This window comes from Cyprinus carpio, chromosome A21 (assembly GCF_018340385.1).
Source record: "Cyprinus carpio isolate SPL01 chromosome A21, ASM1834038v1, whole genome shotgun sequence".
NCBI classification, from domain to species: domain Eukaryota; kingdom Metazoa; phylum Chordata; class Actinopteri; order Cypriniformes; family Cyprinidae; genus Cyprinus; species Cyprinus carpio.
This window is the reverse complement of record NC_056592.1, coordinates 22,103,959-22,125,048: the sequence shown is the minus strand read 5'-3', so window position 1 is coordinate 22,125,048 and position 21,090 is coordinate 22,103,959.

The window sequence follows — 21,090 nt, the reverse complement described above, 5'->3', positions numbered from 1 at the left end:
GGGCAGAAGGCCTCTAGAATGACCGGATGTACAGCCAAAAAAGGAACCTTAGGCAGGTAATCAGGATGAGGATGCAGAATCACTTTCACGCTCCCTGGGGCAAAGTCTAAGCATGATGGTGAGATAGACAGAGCCTGCATATCCCCAATTCTCTTCAAAGAAGTTATTGCCATGAGAAAAACCATTTTTAGAGTTAGAAGTCTATCAGACGCTGACTCTAAAGGTTCAAAGGGGGTTTCAACCAGACCCTCGAGAACTATAGCTAAGTCCCAAGAAGGCATCTTGGTTTTTACTGTAGGCCTCAGTCGTCTGGCCCCACGAAGAAAGCGAGAGAGCAGAGGGTGTCTCCCGAGTGGCATCCCGTGATTCAAGGTGTGGCAAGCTGAAAGAGCGGCCTCTTAAACCTTAAGAGTAGCAGGGCATGTGCCTGTTGACAATTTCTCTTGCATGAAGTCCAGAACTGAAGCAATATGGCAGTTGACTGGATCTAAATTGTGTACCACACACCACCTGTCAAAGACACCCCATTTACTGGCATAACTCTGTCTGGTGGAGGAAGCCCTAGCACTAAGAATGGTATCAATAACACCCAGCGAAAGCCCTGTGTTCCTCAGTTGGTACCCTTCAGGGGCCAAACATGAAGATTCCACAGGTCGAGCCTGGGATGGAATATCGTGCCCCCTGCCTGAGACAGAAGGTCCCTCCTCCCCGGAATCGCCCATGGCGAGCCGTCGAGGAGAGATATTAACTCCGAGAACCATACCCTGTTCGGCCAACGTGGCGCTATCAGCAAGAGGCAAGACCCTTGTTGGCGAACTCTGGCTAGGACTCCCGGGAGCAGAGAAACTGGAGGAAACGCATACAGTCGCATTTCGGGCCATGTGTGCGCCATCGCATCCAGACCCAGGGGGGCTGGGTGACTCAAAGAGAAGTAGAGGGGACATTGCGCTGTCTGATGGGAGGCGAAGAGGTCCACTTCTGCTTCGTAAAATTTTTCCCAAATCTGTTTCACTACCTCTGGGTGGAGTTTCCATTCCCCTGTAGGTGGTGTCTGTCTGGACAGTAAATCCGCTCCCACATTCAAACGCCCCGGAATGTAAACTGCCATGAGTGACAGGAGCTTGTCCTGGGCCCAAAGAAAAATCTGCCTCGCTATCTTGTTCTGATTGCGTGAGCGCAGACCCCCCTGGTGATTTATATACGAGACTGTTGCTGTGTTGTCCACCCGTACTAGGACATAACAGCCTCTTAAATTTCAGAGCCAGAAATACGGCCATCAGCTCGAGGCAATTGATGTGCCAATCGAGCTGATGACCCCCCCCATTCCCCTTGAGCTGGGTGGCCATCCAAGACTGCTCCCCAGCCCATCGGGGAGGCATCTGTCGTTAGCAGTCTGCGATGACACTGTGCCCCTAGAGTGGGACCCAAGGCAAGGAACTGGGGTCTGAGCCACAGAGATAGTGTACGAAGCCCACGGCGCGTCACTTTTATTTGCCTTTGAGGATTGGTTCTTGGATGAAATCCTCTGGGTTTTAGCCACAACTGAAACAGTCTCATGTGCAACAGCCCCAAATGAATCACCGTGGATGCTGAAGCCATGAAACCTAACATCTTTTGATACTGACAAACAGTGTGATCCTGGCCTAGCCTGACCTTGCTCATGGTCTGCTGAATGGTCTCGATCCAAGCGGGAGACAGTTGTGCCCGCATCGTGATCAAATCCCAAACGATCCCGAGATAAGTCGTTCTCTGGGCCGGACAGAGAACACTCTTCTCGGTGTTGAGTCTCAACCCCAGAGAAACTAGATGAGCTAACATGATGTCCCTGTGTTGTAGCGCCATCTCTCGCGATTGTGCTAGTATCAGCCAATCGTCGATGTAATTCAAAAGGCGAATGCCCGGGAGTCGTAATGGAGCCAGCGCTGCATCCATGCATTTTGTGTAAGTGCGGGGTGATAAGGCTAGGCCGAAAGGAAGAACCCGAAACTGGTATGCTTCGCCCCCAAAAGCGAACCTCAGGAATTTCCTGTGTTGTGGCAAAATTTCTATATGAAAATATGCGTCCTTCAGATCGATCGTGATGAACCAATCGCGATGCAGAATTTGCGACACGACCGTCTTGACGGTTAACATCTTGAACTTGGGTGCTCTGATTGTACGGTTTAAGCCTCGAAGATCCAAGATTGGACGCACTCCCCCACCCTTTTTGGGAACTAGGAAGTATCTGCTGTAATAGCCCGACTCTCTCCATGGAAGAGGAACATGTTCTATGGCCTCTTTGCCCAGCCACGCTCTGCTTTAACTCGTATTAACCGAATCGCCAAACAGGCCAGATGGAGAGATAGGAGAGTCTAAAAGAAACAAACGTTCCTTCTCTTTAATGCCCCTCAAATTAAGCCACAGATGCCTCTCCGTGCTGACTAAAGCTGACATCGACCGGCCAATGGCACGAGCCGTCTGCTTGGTCGCCCGGAGAGACAAATCTGTGGCCCGACGAAGCTCAGCTAATGTTTCCTCGTTGATTGTACTGCCCACACTCAAGTCCTTCAACAGGTCAGCCTGGTATGCCTGTAACACTGCCATAGTGTGCAGCGCAGCACCAGCCTGACCTGCAGCTTGGTAAGCTTTACCCACTAGCGATGATGTAATTCTACAAGGTTTAGTGGGGAGAGTAGGTTTCTTCACCGAGGATGCAGATTCAGGCGAGAGATAGCTCACAAGCGACTCTTCAACCCGAGGCATCTCCGAATACCCCCACGACTTTGCATCCACGATAGTTGAAAAAGTCAACGTCAAGGGCACAAAGATGCGGGAAGTATACGGTTTGCTCCATGACTTTGATAGCTCATCATGGAGGTCCTCGAAAAAGGGGAGCGACTGATGTTGCGGTCTCTCTCCTACCACCCGACAGAAACCTATCCTCCAGCTTACTACGTTTTTTACTACGTCAAGCTGCAGCCTGTCCACCGCGCGAGTAACAACCTCGAGCAGCTCCTCGACCGATTTCCTCTCGTGAGAGGAACGTTCAGAGGCGGCCTGCTCATCGCCCGAAGACCCAAGAGATATATCACCCTCCTCGTGAATCAAAGAAGCACTGGAGCGCGCTTCGAGATCACGAGACAGGATGCGTGGATCTGGTGACACCGTAAGCGAAAGGGACGGGCCCGTCGCTCGCTCGTCACGCAGACCCGCACGAGAGCCCTCCGACGAAAAGGTGGGTGCGGTCTGAAAATAGTTCAGACGAGCACGAAGCATCTTCACTGAGAGCAGTTCACAATGCTTGCACTCGCCCGTCTCTAAAGCCAGAACCGCGTGCTCTTCCCCAAACAAACAAAACAGTAATCATGTGTATCCAGCTCATACATAGGACGGGAGCATGGAGGAACACAACACTTACTGTTTCGTTGGCTCATCCTACGAAGATCTGTAGCAGACAAAAAGAATCTTCCTGACGCACACATGCACAGAATGATCTGAAGACAAAAGACCTGTTGATGCACCTGTGGCTTATCTATTTATAGCCCCGTGTTGCGGACGCGCTCCGATGACGTCATCAACCGAGGCTATATTACCGCCGGGTCATTTCTATCGACGTGTTACACACATTATTCACAGCTGGTCACGAACAAGACGTTTCCCAATGCGCTGAGCAGCACAGCATCGACTGAAGCTTTTGAAAGGGAACTGGGAGTGGTAAAGAAAGAGGAAACAGTGTTAAGGTTAATATATTGAAGGACAGATTAAATAAACATTGAAAGCCTGTGTTTTCCCAAACAATTTCATGAGATTGAGATTACAGAAGTGAAAGCACACACCTGACTCTCTGTCAGATCATTGTCTCCTTTCATTCACTGCCACACTCTGTCTTTCTAAGCCACCCCGTCTCATCTCATTTCGGAATATTAAGGACATTAATATTGATACTCTCATTTTCTACTCTGTTAATATTTTGATCCCGGACAATGTCTCCACCCCAGATGATTTGCTTGCTCTGTATAATAATGGTTTAATCAATATCCTTAATATTCTTGCTCCGGTAAAAACTCGGTCTGTCACCTCCTCTAAATCTGCCCCTTGGTATACCCCAGAGCTCCATTTACTGAAAGCCAAAGGTCGGCAACTTGAGTAACTCTATCGTAAATCAGGGCTCACTATTCATAAAGAAATGTACAAATCCCACTTATTGCTTTACAAGGATTCAATCCTTCAAACAAAATCAACCTTTCTCTCTGGTTTAATCAGTTTGAACGAAGGAAATTCCAAAGTTCTGTTCTCACTAGCCAACAAACTTCTTCAACCCCCAGACTCTTTATCCCTCCACCTGTACTCTGCTGATACTTGTAATTCCCTATTGCTGTTCTTCAATGAGAAAATTCACAATATCCACTGGCACCTAAACTCTATTTCTTAACCATTCTCCCACTCTCAACTACCCATGCACTATTTTCCTTTCTCCAGCTTTCAACTACCCGATGCCTCAGCTATCTCAGACCTTAATCAGAAATCCAAGCCCTCCACATGCCAGGTCGCTCCCCTCCCCACAGTTTTAGTCAAATTCTGCCTCTCCTCTCTACTTTCCCCTTATATCTGCTATCATCCACTCCTCACTCACTACTGGAATTGTTCCTCTACATTTCAAAATTGCAGTTGTCATCCCAATTCTAAAAAAATACCTGGTCTAGATCCCAACAATTATAATAACCTCCGCCCCATCTCTAATCTTTCCTTCATTTCCAAAATTCTCGAAAAAATAGTTTAATCTATCTCTAAATAATGTTTACAAACAATTCCACCAGGGTACAGAAACTGCTCTTTTTAAAATCATCAATGATCTCCTTATGGCTGCCGACTCTGGTTTTATCACCATCCTTATTCTCCTTGATTTGAGTGCAGCCCTCGATACTATCTCTCACTCTAACCTTCTGAACAGATTATCTTCCATTGGCATCACTCACACCCCTCTCTGCTGGTGTCACTCATATCTTTCAGGCCGCACTCAATTTATTCAGCTCAGAACTTTCAGATCTCAGTCCTCCACAGTCACCACAGGTGTTCCCCAAGGCTCGGTCCTGGGGCCCCTTCTTTTCATTATCTATCTCCCTTCACTTGGTAATATTTTTTGCAAATTCAATATCCATTTCCACTGTTTTGCGGACGATACCCAGCTCTACCTTTCCAGCAGACCCAATTGCCCACTCCCCCTCTCCACTCCTATCAACTGTTTATCTGAAATGAAATCCTGGTTCACTTTAAACTTCTTAAAACTTAATTGTGACAAATCCGAAATTCTTCTTGTTGGCACCAAATCTACACTTTCCAAAGCTGACAGTTTTTCCCTCATAATCGATGATTCCTCGGTTTCCCCCTCCCCTCAGGTTAAGAGTTTGGGTGTCATCCTCGACAGTTTATTATCATTCCATCCACATATCAATAATATAAGACAGTCTGCTTATTTCCATCTTCGTAACATTAATCGTCTCTGCCCCTTTCTCACTTCCCGTTCCACCTCTATCCTTGTTCATAGTCTGGTCACTTCCCGTACTGATTACTGTAATTCTTTTCTCTATGGTCTCCCTCACAAATCCACCTATAAGCTTCAACTGGTCCAGAATTCTGCCACTCACATCATCACCAATGTGAAAATACATTTTGGTCCAAAAATAACAAAAATTACGACTTTATTCAGCATTGTTTTCTCTTTCGGGTCTGTTGTGAGTGCAACTGCTGTGACAGTTGACGTACGACGCTGCTGACGTGTTTTCTTTGTTATTGGAAAAGACAATGCTGAATAAAGTCGTAATTTTTGTTATTTTTGGACCAAAATGTATTTTCGATGCTTCAATAAATTCTAACTGACCCTATGATGTCACATGGACTACTTTGATGATGTTTTTATTACCTTTCTGGACATGGACAGTATACCGTACATACATTTTCAATGGAGGGTCAGAAGCTCTCGGACTAAATCTAAAATATAATGTGAGTCACTATCACCATTACCTGTCTACACAACAGCTGGTATGGCAGTTCTACTTCTGACACTGGAAATGTCCCTGTGCATATTTGGCACTGGTCTTCAAGTGCCTACACATTAAAGATAAAAATGTATGCAGGACAAATTTTGTAAAATAGGAATTGATAATTGACAATGTTCTGTTTAGCTTTTGCTTGTGTACCTCCTAAAGGGTTACTGTGACATTGGATGATGTTGCATCAGGTCTAAGGTTTTGCCTTGAAGATGTTGCCTCCTACATCAACACCAAATTTTCTTCCTGCAAACAGAAAAGAAAAATGTGATGTTCTACTGATGGAATTATAGGCTGTTAGGAGTAGTCACAAATATAAACACCCCTTAGAAGTCAGGGGCATATTGAAATGTGGAAGTTAGTTCATTAAAAGGTCTTCAAAGCAAGTCTTTGCAAGGCTATAGTTGTAATGGCTGACAAGTCCTGAATATCAGTCCTTACTATTGAAGTAATAAGTTTTGCAATTGTCACTGCACAGGTCTTAAAGATAGTACAAAACAAACCTGTTATTAAAATGCACAATACACAGTCTTGTAGACTAGGGTGAAGTCAGAATGTACAGACATTGGTCCCAAATCGTTGTGTTTTAGAAAACTGAATGGCAGACTACAGCTGTGGGGTGCCGCGAATAGATTTGAGCGTGCATGTGGTCATGATTTATGAATCATAACCCGCCAAAGGAGCTAGTTATTTGATGTGCGTTACTCACCTTACTTCACTGGAGCTATAATAATCTATAATCTCTGAAAATATTGGCCTGATGCTTTACTATTGGGGGTTCTGGCAGCTAGCTATACTGTTGGCTAATCAAATCTACAACGGGCTTAGCTAACTTTACGTATTTAGATGGGAGAGCATGAGAGGAGATAATAATTAAGTTGACTAGTCACTGAGTTTAAGATGTTAAGTTAGTTATCTTACCCAGTACACGACCTGTTGCTCGTCATGATACTACCTCACTCGCTCTTCTGTCAGACTGCGGCGCCAGTGACGGGGATTCTGGGGAAACGGAGTGGGTGTGGTCAAACTGTGACTTCAATAGTTAGTGAACATTTGGAAGGGGCATTTAGTCCTGGTGGGTAGAGACTGCCCACTGAGAGACAGCTTAAGTCCAACAGTTTTGTCCAATGATTGAAGCCTTTTAGTCTGAGGCATGACGCCTTTTCATTTAATGACTGAGGTCTGAGCATGTCCTAAAATGTACACCGTACACCAGACATCCGTAACCAGGGACATAGGTTACACGTCAAACCAGGAAATTCCTAATATGGGCAAAGGCGTCTATTGCTGTATGAAAAAACAGTTGTTTTCACAGAAAAACAAAAACGTTTGGAAATATAAAGACATTAAACATACGATTGCGACAATATATGGTTTATTTGTGCTTTTCAAGTCATCTCCAAGTAATAAGTAAAGTATATGAACAATGCAATGCTACAGTATAGAAACTATTCTGCCTTATGTGATATAAAAGTGTTTGTAGTATATAAACAATTCATTATTATTAGTTATTGTCCAGCATTTATCTGATTTCTAAGCCAATTAAAAGCTAGAAATTACAGAAAATATAAAATAAAATAAATACTCAGAATTCGTGCTCTGCATTTAATCCATCCAAAGTGCACACACACACACACCAGTGAACACACACACTGTGAACACACACACAGAGCAGTGGGCAGCCATTTATGCTGCAGCGCCCGGGGAGCAGTTGGGGGTTAGGTGCCTTGCTCAAGGGCACCTCAGTCGTGGTATTGCTGGCCAGAGACTGGAACCCACAACCTTAGGATTAGGAGTCAAACTCTCATTAGACCACAACTTCCCCACCCCACTTCCATAAAGTTGCCTATACACTACAAGTCAAAATTTTTTGAACAGTAAGATTTATTTGACCCAAAGTACAGCAAAACAGTAAAATTTTGAGATATTTTAACTAGGCTATTTAAAATAACTATTTCTATTTGTATATATTTTAAAATGTAATTTATTGTGATTTCAAAGCTGAATTTTCAGCATCATTACTCCAGTCTTCAGTGTCACGTGATCCTTCAGAAATCATTCTAATATGCTGAAAAAAATTTTTTTTATTATTATTATGATGTTGCAAACAGCTGAGTGGTATTTTTTCAGGTTTCTTTGATGAATAGAAAGTTCAGAAGAAAAGCATTTATCTAAAATAGAAATCTTTTGTAACATTATACATGTCTTTATCATCAATTTAAAGCATCCTTGCTAAATAAAAGTAATTTATATAATTTATTTTCCAAAAAATAAAAATTATACTGACTATAAGCTTTTGAATGGTATAGTGTATAATGTTAAAAAAAGCTTTTATTTAGAAAAATTATGTTATTTATTTAACATAAATGCTGATCTTTGGATCCTATATTCATCAAAGAATCCTGAAAAAAAAAGTACTCAACTGTTTGAAATATTGATAATAATAGTAATTAAAAAAGGTTTCTTGAGCAGCAAGTCAGCATATTAGAATGATTTCTGAAGGATCACGTGACACTGAAGACGAGTAATTATGCTGAGAATTCAGCTTTGAACACAGAAATAAATTACAGTTTAAAATATATTCAAATAAAAAGCAGTTATTTTAAATAGTAAAAATATTTCACTTTATTCACTTTTCACATTACTGCTTTTGCTGTACTGTGGATCAAATAAATGCAGGCTTGGTAAGCAGAAGAGATTTCTTTATAAAACATTAAAAATCTTACTGTTCAAAAACTAATGACTGGTAGGTTATATAGATTACACAAGTGTTATATTGTAATGTTTTATATATGTTTGTATGTGTGTATATGTATATAACATTTCTGTCCCCCTCACTTCTGAAATGATGGCTACGCTCCTGTCCGTAACATTGACTCTCTCCCTCTGTTTAAATCCAGACTCAAAACTCACCTGTTTAAAATGGCTTATTCTTTGTATCTGCACTGCTCTATTTGTACTGTTGTCTATTGTCTTTTTATTATTTCATACTTGTTGTAAAGTGACATTGAGTTTTGTGAAAGGCGCTTCAAATAAAATGTATTAATATACTATACACTCACCTAAAGGATTATTAGGAACACCTGTTCAATTTCTCATTAATGCAATTATCTAATCAACCAATCACATGGCAGTTGCTTCAATGAATTAAGGGGTGGGGTCCTGGTCAAGACAATCTCCTGAATTCCAAACTGAATTTCAGAATGGGAAAAGAAAGGTGATTTAAGCAATTTTGAGCATGGCATGGTTGTTGGTGCCAGACGGGCCGGTCTGAGTATTTCACAATCTGCTCAGTTACTGGGATTTTCACGTACAACCATTTCTAGGGTTTACAAAGAATGGTGTGAAAAGGGAAAAACATCCAGTATGCAGCAGTCCTGTGACCGAAAATGCCTTGTTGATGCTAGAGGTCAGAGGAGAATGGGCCGACTGATTCAAGCTGATAGAAGAGCAACTTTGACTGAAATAACCACTCGTTACAACCGAGGTATGCAGCAAAGCATTTGTGAAGCCACAACACGCACAACCTTGAGGCGGATGGGCTACTACAGCAGAAGACCCCACCGGGTACCATCTCCACTACAAATAGGAAAAAGAGGCTACAATTTGCACGAGCTCACCAAAATTGGACAGTTGAAGACTGGAAAAATGTTGCCTGGTCTGATGAGTCTCGATTTCTGTTGAGACATTCAGATGGTAGAGTCAGAATTTGGCGTAAACAGAATGAGAACATGGATCCATCATGCCTTGGTTACCACTGTGCAGGCTGGTGGTGGTGGTGTAATGGTGTGGGGGATGTTTTCTTGGCACACTTTAGGCCCCTTTGTGCCAATTGGGCATCGTTTAAATGCCACGGCCTACCTGAGTATTGTTTCTGACCATGTCCATCCCTTTATGACCACCATGTACCCATCCTCTGATGGCTACTTCCAGCAGGATAATGCTCCATGTCACAAAGCTCGAATCATTTCACAGTCACCAGATCTCAACCCAATAGAGCATCTTTGGGATGTGGTGGAACGGGAGCTTCGTGCCCTGGATGTGCATCCCACAAATCTCCATAAACTGCAAGATGCTATCCTATCAATATGGGCCAACATTTTTGAAGAATGCTTTCAGCACCTTGTTGAATCAATGCTACATAGAATTAAGGCAGTTCTGAAAGCGAAAGGGAGTCAAACACAGTATTAGTATGGTGTTCCTTATAATCCTTTAGGTGAGTGTGTGTGTGTGTGTATATATATATATATATTATTTTGGTTTGTGTGTGTGTGTGTGTGTGTTATATATATATATATATATATAAGTTGTATATGTTCATTTTAAAGCACTATTATAAGTAATATTATATATTCTAAGGTATTATATTATTCTAATATGTTATTGTATCCATTGTTATATATAATAGTTATCAATATATATTAATTATATATTCACGTTATTCTCTATCTTCTATTTTTTTATTGTTGAAATCTATTTTATACACCATCATTTTCGTTTCTATAACGTGTGAATATATCCTCTATCGTATTCTACAACAAAAACAATCAGAGTGCCTTGTTATCACTAGTTTTTTATTTTTATTTCCATAGTCCGCTATTAGCTTATAGCCCATTAGCATCACCAGCGTGGTTGTCGCTAAACCCGCGTGCATCGCTAATACTCTATTCACACACATTACAATTGCTTTACTCACTGTTACTTGCTTTAATGGATTTAACGGATGTTTGTCTACCTTTGAGTGCAGGTGATGACACGTTCGAGCTGCATTCGAGCTGGAGGCCGTGGAGAAGCAGATTCGGGTCCTGGAGCAGAGGCAGTCCCAGCTGAGAGAGCGGAGAGCCGCGCTGGAAACCTCCCGGGCTGACGCTCACAAGTCCAGGGTAAGTATACAGCGCGCTGCTAACAGTCCCACCACCTCCACCCCGTGTGTTTCTCTGCACAGGCCCGGTGCACCCAGGACGCGATCTGCCCAGATGTCCTTCACGCCGGCGCCGGGACACCACGGACCCTGGGTGCATCCGCAGCGGAGGACGCGAGCCAGGCCCCGGGTGACGACTTCTCCCCCTCCCGTCTTCGAGATCTCCACACGGAACCGCTTCTCTCCCCTCCGCGAGACGGAACGCGACGCTGTGATCGTTGGAGACTCTATTGTCCGACACATCCGTGCTACGTTAGCTGGAGGTAAAGTGCACACTCACTGTCTCCCTGGTGCTCGTGTTCTCGATGTTTCTGCACAGATACCCGCGATCCTGAAGGCCAACGAGAGCCCCAGAGCGGTCGTGCTTCACGCGGGGTTAACGACACCACGCAGCGGCAGACGGAGACGCTGAAGAGGGACTTCAGGAGCCTGATCGAGACGGTTCGCAGCACGACGCCCGCGGCGACGATCATCGTGTCAGGACCGCTGCCCACGTATCGACGAGGACACGAAAGGTTTAGTTGACTTTTTGCTTTAAATGAATGGTTATTGTCATGGTGTAAAGAACAGAAACTGCTCTTTGTTAATAATTGTAATCTTTTCTGGGAGCGACCTAGGCTTTTTTCGTGCTGATGGCCTGCACCCCAGCAGAGTGTCGGAGCAGGACTGCTGTCGGACAACATCTCCAGGACTCTACGCTCCATTTGACTAGTAAGCCAATTCTCAAATAACTGCTATGATGGCTTTTGTTCTACCCACTTAAATAGAAGTACTTGCGCTGTCCAATCTATTAAGACTGTGTCTGTTCCCCGAATAGTGAGGTCAAAATATAAATTTAATGTAGGATCTAGAAAAAATCTTATCGTGATTAAACCAGAAAAACGTAAAATAAATGAACAAAAACAATTTTTAAAGTTTGGGCTCATAAACATTAGATCACTTGCACCCAAAGCATTTATTGTAAATGAAATGATCACAGATAATAGTTTTGATGTACTCTGCTTGACTGAAACCTGGCTAAAACCAAATGATTATATTGGTCTAAATGAGTCTACTCCATCAAACTACTGTTATAAACATGAGCCCCATCAGACTGGTCGAGGTGGAGGTGTTGCAACAATATATAGTGATATTATCAGTGTTACCCAGAAAAACAGGATACAGGTTTAAATCATTTGAAATACTTATGCTTAATGTTACACTGTCAGATATGCAAAAGAAATCTATCGTATCTCTTTCTCTGGCTACTGTGTATAGACCACCAGGGCCATATACAGAATTCCTAAAAGAATTTGGAGATTTCCTCTCAGACCTGTTGGTTACCGCTGATAAAGCGCTTATTTTCGGAGATTTTAACATTCATATTGATAATACAAATGATGCATTAGGACTTGCGTTTACTAACTTATTAAACTGTTTTGGAGTAAAGCATAATGTCACCGGGGCCCACTCATCGTTTTTTATCATACGCTAGACTTAATTATATCACATGGAATCGATATTACTGACATAGATATCGTACCTCAAAGTGATGATGTTACTGACCATTTCCTTGTATCGTGCATTCTGCGTATTAATAATAATAACTATATAGCTTCGCGTTATCGTCATTCCGGGCAGAACTATTGTTCCAACCACCAAAGACAGATTCGCAAATAACCTGGCTGATTTATCTTTTCCTTGTATCATGCATTTTGCTATTTATTAACTATATGGCTCCGCGTTATATTCTGGGCTGAGCTATTGTTCCAGCAACCAAAGATGTTGCCCCCCATCAAATTGAAAAAGGTTAGAGAAAAAACGTACTGTGCCATGGTACAACAGTAATACCCACGCTCTCAAGAAACGAAACTCGTAGTCTTGAGCGCAAATGGAGATAAAAACTAACTTGGAAGTTTTTAGAATTGCGTGGAAATACAGTATGTCCAGCTATAAACAGGCTCTAAAAAAACTGCCAGGGCCGAGCATATCCACAAACTCATAGAAAACAACCAAAACAATCCAAGGTTTTTATTTAGCACAGTGGCTAGATTAACAAATAACCAGACGCCACCCGATTTAAATATTCCCTCACAGTTAAATAGTAATGACTTTATGAATTTCTTCACTGATAAAATAGATAACATCAGAAATACAATAACAAATGTAGATTCTACAGCGTCTAATACTTTAGGTTTATCTATCGCACCCAAAGATAAACTGCAGTGCTTTACAACTATAGGACAGGAAGAGCTAAATAAACTTATCACTGCATCTAAACCAACAACATGTTTATTAGATCCTGTACCCACTAAATTACTGAAAGAGTTGTTACCTGTAGCAGAAAAACCGCTTCTCAATATTATTAACTCGTCGTTATCTTTAGGTCACGTCCCAAAACCATTCAAGCTGGCGGTTATTAAGCCTCTTATTAAGAAACCACAACTAGATCCTATTGAACTGGCAAATTACAGACCCATTTCAAATCTTCCATTTATGTCTAAAATTTTAGAAAAAGTTGTGTCTGCTCAATTGTGCTCCTACCTGCAAAAAAATGATCTCTATGAAGAATTTTCAGTCGGGTTTCAGGCCCCATCATAGCACAGAAACTGCACTTGTTAAAATTACAAATGACTTGCTTCTTGCATCAGACCAAGGCTGCATCTCATTGCTAGTTTTACTTGATCTTAGTGCTGCGTTTGACACCATAGATCACGACATAATTATAGATGGGTTATGCTGCTTTTATTGTATCCAAGGGCAGGCTTTAAGATGGTTTAGATCCTACCTGTCCGATCGCTACCACTTTGTTTATCTAAATGGGGAGTCATCTCATTTATCACCAGTAAAATATGGAGTGCCACAAGGATCTGTCCTAGGTCCTCTGATATTTTCAATATACATGTTGCCCCTTGGTAATATCATTAGAAAATACGGGATTAGTTTTCCACTGTTATGCTGATGATACTCAACTATATATCTCAACAACACCAGGTGAAACTTCTAAATTATCTAAGCTAACAGAGTGTGTTAAAAATGTAAAAGATTGGATGACCAATAATTTTCTCCTATTAAATTCAGATAAGACAGAGATATTACTTATTTGACCAGAAAACATTACACAGAATCTCGTAGATTACAATTTGCAACTAGACGGATGTACTGTTACTTCCTCTACCTGTAAAAAATCTGGGTGTTATATTAGACAGTAACTTGTCTTTTGAAAATCATATTTCCCATGTTACAAAAAACAGCATTCTTCCATCTTAGAAACATTGCCAAGCTACGAAACATGTTACCTGTTCCTGATGCAGAAAAGCTAGTTCATGCATTCATGACCTCTAGACTGGACTATTGTAATGCACTGCTAGGTGGTTGTCCTGAATCCTCAATAAACAAGCTACAGGTAGTCCAAAATGCAGCGGCTAGAGTCCTTAGCAGGTCAAGAATATATGATCATATTACCCCAATACTACAGTCTCTGCACTGGCTACCTATTAAGTTCCGTATCAGTTACAAAATATTATAACTTACTTATAAGGCCCTTAATGGCTTAGCTCCTGCGTACCTAACTAGTCTTCTTCTACCACGCTACAATCCATCACGCTCCCTAAGGTCACAAAACGCTGGACTTTTGATAGTACCTAGGATAGCAAAGTCCACTAAAGGAGGTAGAGCTTTTTCGCATTTGGCTCCCAAACTCTGGAATAGCCTTCCTGATAATGTTCGGGGCTCAGACACACTCTCTCTGTTTAAATCTAGATTAAAAAACACACCTCTTTGGCCAAGCATTCAAATAATGCATCTCATAATTTTGGACTGCAGTTATATCTGATCAAATGTGCATTATTATTCTTTAGCTTGGGTTAAACGAATTAATTTTACTTGGCTGGAACAGCAGCTACGCTAATTATGTCTCTATTTGTTTCTCTGCTTTGCCACGGGATTTACATCCCGTGGTAACTAGGATTTACACAAGCTCCAGTCTGGATCCAGAACACCTGAGAAGAGATGATGCCAGCCCCTCAGAGGACCTCAGATGATGCTAACCCAGAGACAACATACAGAACTAACACATTTTGCTATAAGTTTGATTGCATAATTGCTGTTAATAGTGTTAATCGTCTGTTTGTTTACGTCTTTTTATTGATTTTTTCTGAACATTTTCTTCTATATGCACATGAAATGACAGTCACCACTGATAAGCTACTACTAAATATTGTAGAAACTTAATTTTCTGTAAAGTTGCTTTGTAATGATTTGTATCGTAAAAAGCGCTATACAAATAAACTTGAATTGAATTGAATTATAGAACACTATTATAACAAGGTAATGTTTATTTAATTCTAATTTATTTCTTAAATTTTATTTGTCATCTCACACATCATGGATCAGCATTTTCTATAATGTATTTCTGTAATAATGGAATGTTTGTGATATTTCTTATATAATTAGCATCAAACAAACTATATAATTTATTCTCAGTGATTAAAAGATTTAAAAAAGAAGAAAAAACGAATGCACAACCACCAATTTTACTTGTAAGTAACATTATCAGAGAATTATTACGGAGGCAGCTGACTTTAATTAAAGAATTTGCAGCTTTAAATCGCAGACTAATTCCAGTTCATCAATAAGTTGAACTCATTATAAATATAAATATACTTGATGGAATTAAATTAATTGAAAAGTGTAGTGTAGTAGTAGTAATATTATATGTTTGCAGTCGTAATGATGACAGTAGAGCACACAAAATAGTATCTGTTCCATGCTCCGGCGTGGTTAGCGCTCATGCGTACCGAGCCCAACTGAACCATGCTCTGGCCCACCTCTTCCAACCGGGCCAGGGACGGCTAAATGAACGGCGCCCGAGTATGGCACGGAGCGATCACACTAGTCAAACGAACCGGGCTTTGGAGGTCAAACGCGCTTGGGCATGGTTAAGATTGCAGAGTGTGAGTACACCCTGAGTTGACTAAACTTACTTCCGGATGCGGTTTTGGAACCAGCATACCTCAAGCAAGCAAGGTTTGGGTTAATCAACCGAGAGTTCAGGGTATATGTGACTATGTAAGGTAAAGGCACAATATGTAATTTTTCGCTGCTAGAGGGCGCATATTCAGTAGTGATGAGTCGTTCTTGAACGATTCGTTCATTTTGAACGAATCTTTAATGTGACTTGGGACGAACGAGTCGTCTCGGGGAGTGATTCGTTCAGTCGCGCATGCGCAACATGGGTTCTGTACTGAGACAGCATAGGTTTAGTTTAAGGGGGTGTCACGTGATGAAGGAACGGCTCAAACCCGAAGACTTGTCAGACAAGAGGTGAGGTTAGCTAATCATAGGCTAAAGACCCAGGTAAATAATGAATTAATCTTTTCTGTTTCTTATACTATTATAGTTTTGTATTGTTTGTAGTGTGATCAACGTTTGCATAAGTAGTAGATGTGTTAGGGAAGTAATTTTTTGCTAAAATGAATGAAATGAACGTAATGACTTGAAAAAAGATTTGTTCATTTTTCTGAACGAGACTCAAAGGTCCGAGTCGGGAAAATGATCCGGACTTCCCAAAAATGATCAGAACTTCCCATCACTAGTATTCAAAACAAACAAAGAAACAAAGGCGTAGTTTGATTACGCCGTGACTGAGTGTGGAATCATGGGAGTTGTGGTATTCATCCCCACAGCCGATGCAATCCGACGGGACTCGGGCAGAAATCATGTTCATGGATGAGCTATTGATTTATTAATGTAGTAGAATGAAGCAGGGTAAAACTGAAAGCTGTCGAAGCGAAACGAGGCCACTGAACAAGCGTGACACACAGCTCAAAAGCAGCGGAGCTTTTATTATGCCACAGTCGACCACTTCCGCTTCTTCCGGTCATGTGTATGTGGGGAAAAAAAGCAGCACTGTTTTATCATACTAGATACATTTGAAAGTTCTGTTATAACGCCACTCTGTGCAGTCTGTGTTCCATGTTTTCCACAAAACAAAACCGGAAATCGAAGGTGTATGATTTCATTGTCAGGCAACACAATGACACTTTGGCATTGTCTCAAATGAAACACTTCATGTGCATTTGAGGTTTTACGGACTTACAATGGCCGCTGCATTAGCATGTCCGTTAAGTCCACGAGACTGTAGGGTGTCCCATTTGTCATTAGCGTTTAGAAGCCTTTGCGGCCGTTATGCATTATGCGCTTCTAATATTCAAATCCATTAAAGGATTTTTAGGCTGCATTAATTAGGCCAACCGGAGCTGGGAACACTTCCCATAACACTCAATGTATTTATGACATCATTAGAAGAATGGCATCTACGCTAATATTAGTCTATTTCTGTTCCGAGGTCACCGTAGCCAGCAGATCTGCTGTATCCAGATCAGAGGGTCACTGCAGTCACCTGGATCCAGTATGTATCCAGCCCAGATGGTAGATCAGCACCTAGAAAGGACCTCTACAGCCCTGAAAGACAGCAGAGACCAGGACAACTAGATGAGCCGCAGAGACAGATCGCTTGTAAAGACCTTGTCTCAGACGGGCACCGGGACAAGACCACAGGAACCAGTTGAGTCCTCTGCACAATGTGACTTTGCTGCAGCCTGGAATTGAACTGCTGGTTTCGTCTGGTCAGAGGAGAACTGGCCCCCTGACTGAGCTTGGTTTCTCCCAAGGGTTTTTCTCCATTCTGTCGCCTCTGGCTTGCTTAGTTGGGGACACTTCATTTACAGCGATATCGTTGACTTGATTGCAAATGATTGCACAGATACTATTTAAACTGAACTGAGCTGGATGATGACATCACTGAATTCATTGATGAACTGCCTTTAACTGAAAAATTAGTGTTTACTATTGCCATTTTGCATTATTGGCACACTATTTTCCTAATTAATGTTGTTCAGTTGCTTTGACACAATCTGTATTTTTAAAAGCATTATATAAATAAAGGTGACTTGACTTATGCGCCCTCGACCCGCACTTTTGCCGAGCCTGCACTGGTGCGAGCTCCGCAGCAGACTTTTACCCGACAATCAAAGCGGCATTATGTCACGAAAGTGCGGACTCAGAGGAAGACTGCAAGGGTTTAGGGTAAGCCATTTGGGACAGGGCCTATGGACACAGTCCATGTCACTAGTTAAAGCTTTTTTTTCTGGATTTAAACATTCTTCGAAACATTTGGGATAATGTAAGTACACAAGTCAGCAAAATATATAACACTAGGTGCGTTTACATGGACACTTTTTGCTTCCATCGGAATGAATTCATTCTGATTGACGAATCCGAACGTAGTGTTTACATGAACGCTGAATAAAGTGATCAGGTTGATATGCGCGTTTACATGTCACAAGTTTCAGATCAGATTTACTCTTTTGACATGTGCACATTGCATGAATATACAGAGTTTCCCGCTACTGTTATAAAGAGCACAAGTGATATTTATCTACTTCGGGTCCTAATTAGGCGACGACCAGCACATGAACTGCTGTGCTGCTTAAAGTTACTTTAGAAAAAAAAAAGGTGTAAAAGTGCCCCTTCCCGCACCCAAAACTAGTCGTCTGTTGGAAAAGAGTCTTAAACAAGGACTGGTGGGACGTGGTCCTGTTCCACTTCACATACGCTGAGTGAAAGGGGAGTTTTATAATGACAGGACACTTATTTATGACACTTTATTCACCAGGAAGAACAGCTCGTTCCGCGCGTCATACGTTATTACGCTATTTCTGCGTTACTGCGCATGCGTAGTACTTTCCAGTTTCGGTTTTCAATCCGATCAAGTGTTTACACTTGTCCTCTCGCTCGGATTACAAAAGGAATAAACCACCCCTTACAATCCGATCAAAATTTTAGTCACAATCTTACATATTGTGCCTTTAACTTTGCTTTCTGGAATACCCCCCTGCTTCTATCTATCTATCTATCTATCTATCTATCTATCTATCTATCTATCTATCTATCTATCTATCCATCTATTTTTCCCAGAACCATGCACTCAGAAGTGAAGAATGTGCTATGTGCGACTCCTTTCATTGTTGGCTTCAAGCAGAATGTGCAAGAATAGATCTAACTGAAATAACTAAAATAAATAATTTAACTGTGGATGCAAATTGAATCTGCCCTATCATTTAAAAAGGTTCATACCCAATGTTTCCTGCACTCTTAGAAGAGATTGAACCTTTAGAGTTCAAAAAAGAACTTAAAAGTGTAAATATGAACTTTTAGCAATCAAAAAGGTTCAAAGTTGAACTTAAAGGTTCTACAATGATATACTGGTTATTTTTTTTTTTTTTTTTTTTATTATTTATATAGCACACATAATACAACAGGCATTGCCCAAGGTGCTTCACAAACAGTAGGATAAAACACTTAATTTAAAAATTACATACAAACAAGCAATGTAATGTAAAAAAAAAAAAGCAAACGTTAAGACATGAGACAGCTACATACTGTATCACTTTCACACAAGGGCCAAGCCACTTCAGGCTGAGCCCCATGCTACATCTAAAGGGGCGGTCACACTGCACTTTTCGTTCCATTGACTTCCATTCATACGCATGCGGAAACGCAAGCTCATGTGAAAAATTTCGCATTTCGCTGCGTTCCAAAGTTCAAGTTTGGTGAACTCTGACCTGCGAATTCGCATCACGTGAAGACGTGGGACCAGTAGAATATCGATACGTCACTGCGTGACCTCTCTGTACAGAAATTCAAAAATTAAGGAAGCGCTAATTTTAGCCGTAGCGCAGCATCCTATTTTATATAATACATCTTTAAAAGATTATTTAAAAAAAAGCTGCATGGTTCGCAGTGTCAATGGAAACAGGAACAGATGGTACATTTGAATGAGGACACATTTTATAATTTCTTATTGCTTAGTGTGTATGTATTTATATAGAGAAAGAGACAGGACAGAGAGTAAAACATAATAAAACGCTTTCGACCCTGTCGCAAAAGGCACAGTACAAGCACATTAATCCATGTTGTGATAACTGAGGGGAGACCGTTAACCTGCTCCCGCCCATATTCGCAGCAGTGTCCGAAAAAATTTTGCACGTTCAAAGTCTAGTGTGACCGCCCCTTAATAAGTGGGTTTTTAACAACGACTTAAACACAGCCAATGACTTTACTGATCTGACAGAGTGCGGGAGGTCATTCCACAGTATAGGACTGACTCGAGAAAATGCTCTGTCACAGAAAACGCTCTGTAACACTTATTTGGCAGTTATTTTTAGAACCACTGTTGTTGTAAAAGGTTCATATTAGAACCTAGCATATTAAAGGTTCTTTCATGAACCTTTTCTAAGATGTACTGTATAAAGACTAGACTGAGTGCAGTTAGAACACCATTTGCTTGTTATATTAGTAAATTACTAATTCACATACTCAGTATTAATGAATTTACTCTTATACAGTTACTAATTGTGATGTCAGATGCAGTTGTGGCCTCCATCAGTTTAACCAAAATGTTTAAATGTTGTTGATACAATGTGTTTCGTCTGTACCCATGACCACCTCAAACATCTCTAAATTGCACAATAACCTTTAGTGCACCATGTTGTTGTCAATTTTTAGAACACAAATTAAATATTAAAAAAATCAAAATTCAGGTTTATGTTCATAAATGAACAAGAAGCTATTCTGTGTTAAATTGAAAGGGGTGAAGTGAAAATTCTTCCCCCTAAAAATAGACTTTGTTCAATTTATTTATCTTCATATTTTACAGCCGTACATCCTTTAAATTTTCCCCATACCACATTCAAGCTTCAAATCTCAGATAGCCTACTATATACTTCATCCACAGTTTGAAGAAAAGTTTTGTTTGTCTAAGAGGACCAGACGTCCACGTATAGTTTCGGCGATTAACAGTGATAACTGTAGCAATGGTCGGAACTAACAATCTGACAAGCCAATGTCAAAATAGAGCTGTGCATTAAGTGATTCAGACTAAATTCAGCGTAACAAAACTACAGTGTTGGCTTTAGCAGCTTCTACGGGTAAAGGTAACTTAAAACACTTTTGATGTGTCCTCTTAGGCAATGTTTGAAAAAATGTAGTTTTTTAAAATAAATGGTTAAGGAGTGAGTGTTCACGTGGCAGAGGATCGATTTCTGATGGTTGAACGAGTTTCGTTTATGAATCACAACAGTTGAAACGGAGGATTAATCG